This window comes from Prunus avium, unplaced genomic scaffold, assembly GCF_965620075.1.
Source record: "Prunus avium unplaced genomic scaffold, drPruAviu1.hap1.1 HAP1_SCAFFOLD_40, whole genome shotgun sequence".
Taxonomy (NCBI): domain Eukaryota; kingdom Viridiplantae; phylum Streptophyta; class Magnoliopsida; order Rosales; family Rosaceae; genus Prunus; species Prunus avium.
The window spans coordinates 110,001-112,500 of record NW_028276898.1 but is presented as its reverse complement, the minus strand read 5'-3'; positions in this window follow the sequence as shown (position 1 = coordinate 112,500).

Sequence of the window (2,500 nt, the reverse complement as noted above, 5' to 3'; positions counted from 1 at the left end):
TTACAAAATGATATTTAGGACCTTGCCTTGCCCTCACATGCCGTGCCCATTCAAGGCATTCCGAGAAAGTGAGGTTATTGGAGGCTTCGGATGGCGTGGCTTGCCTTGCCTTGCATTGGCATGCCATGCCCAAGTTGTGGCCTACACCAAGCCATTCAAGCCATGCGTTGCCTTACCTTGGAATTGCTCATCATCCAATGCATTCCGAGAAAGTGAGTGTAGGCGAGGCTAAGGATGGCTTGCCTTGCCTTGCCTTGCATTGGCATGCCATGCCCAAGTTGTGGCCTACACCAAGCCATTCAAGCCATGCGTTGCCTTACCTTGGAATTGCTCATCATCCAATGCATTCCGAGAAAGTGAGTGTAGGCGAGGCTAAGGATGGCTTGCCTTGCCTTGCCTTGCATTGGCATGCCATGCCCAAGTTGTGGCCTACACCAAGCCATTCAAGCCATGCGTTGCCTTACCTTGGAATTGCTCATCATCCAATGCATTCCGAGAAAGTGAGTGTAGGCGAGGCTAAGGATGGCTTGCCTTGCCTTGCCTTGCATTGGCATGCCATGCCCAAGTTGTGGCCTACACCAAGCCATTCAAGCCATGCGTTGCCTTACCTTGGAATTGCTCATCATCCAATGCATTCCGAGAAAGTGAGTGTAGGCGAGGCTAAGGATGGCTTGCCTCGCCTTGCCTTGGCATGCCGTGCCCATGATGTGGCCTTGACCAAGCCATTCAAGCCATGCGTTGCCTTCGCCTTGGCATGCCGTGGCCTTACCTCGCCATGCGATGCATTCCGACAAAGTGACGCGAAGCGGAAGCCTATCATGGCGTAAAAATGTCGACAAAATTTTTCGACATTTGAATAATGGGGTTTGACAAGGTTTGAAAAATTCAATACAAATGGTAGGCTTGAATGTCGACAAAGTGACGCGAAGCGGAAGCCTACCACGGCGTAAAAATGTCGACAGATTTTTTCGGACCTTGTCCTGCCATGGGCTGCGCGCAGCATGCCGGCAGCCTGTGCGCAGCGTGCGCACAGCATGTCGGCAGCGTGCGCACAGCATGCCGGCAGCGTGCGCGCACCATGCCGGCAGCCTGTCGACAGAATTTTTCGAAACTTGTCCTGCCATGCGCGCGCGCAGCTTGCTTGCAGCGTGCTGATTCTGTCGACAGTGAGGCTAGCGAAAGTTGTCCTGCCATGGCGTGCGCGCAGCCTGTGCGCGCAGCTTGCGCATCTGTCGACAGTGAGGCTAGCGAAACTTGTCCTGCCATGGCATGCGCGGCGCCTGCGCGCAGCCTGCGCGCAGCATGCGCACAACATGCGCGCAGGCTGTGCGCAGCGTGCGCGGAGCTTGCGTGCAGCTTGCGCATCTGTCGACAGTGAGGCTAGCGAAACTTGTCCTGCCATGGCATGCGCGCAGCGTGCGCGCAGTCTGTGCGCAGCATGCGCGCAGCCTGTGCGCAGCGTGCGCGCAGCTTGCGCATCTGTCGACAGTGAGGCTAGCGAAACTTGTCCTGCCATGGCATGCGCGCAGGCTGCGCGCAGCATGCGCGCAGCCTGCGCGCAGCATGTGCGCAGCATGCCGGCAGCATGGTTCCAGGTTTTTTCAAATGTCGACAGAATTTTTCAAATCTTGTCAAACCCCGTTTTTATTGAAATTTCCTCGCACAATAAGCTCCCCATAAGTAGTCTATGATTTTTAGGACCTTCTCCAACTTACAAAACTAAAAAATTCCTCCCGGATTTGTTTTAATGATTTTTTCAATTTTACGACTTCTAAAAATAATAAAAAATACTTCCCGACTTCAAAAATTTATGAAACTTTTTCCCATCATAGATTGCATGTTTCTTAGTATCCCTGCAAAAAATCACGTCCAAATACCTTGTATTGAATTATTTAGAGCCCATTATGACTCCTCGCGCATAGGTGATGTCTCTTCCTGTCAAAGGGCTAAATGCATAAAATGCTATATAGGGGGGTGTGTGTTGCCTGCATATGCATGGCAGCCCATGCCTTCCTAGCTGCAGCCCCCTTCCCCCACGCCACACCCATGTCATGTTGCCTCGATATGTTGCCTCGGTATTATGGGTTTGGTGTCGGGGTCGGGGGGCTGCCACCCATGGCGGTGGTGGCCGGAATCCGGCCGCCGCCACCATGCCGCCGCCATGGGTGAGGGAGGAAAAAAAAGGCGTGGAAAGTTGCGAAATGGGGTTGTCTAGGCTTTTTTTTGGCATGGGAGAGCATGGAGTGCTAGGAACTCCTTCTCAAATGCACGGGCATGTCGACCACAACCTCATTTCGCAACAACAACCACCCGTGTGGGGTGGCGGTGGGTGGATAGTCGCGGATTGGGGCTTGCCAAGCCAATGTTTTCAAAAAATTTCATCAAAATTAAAAACAAATGTTTTGTTGCCTTCGGATTTGTGGGCGAGCGGCGAGTCGGAGTGGAGCCGGTAAAGTTTAACCTCGGTGTGCACGGTTGTTTTTAGAAACTCAATCCAATG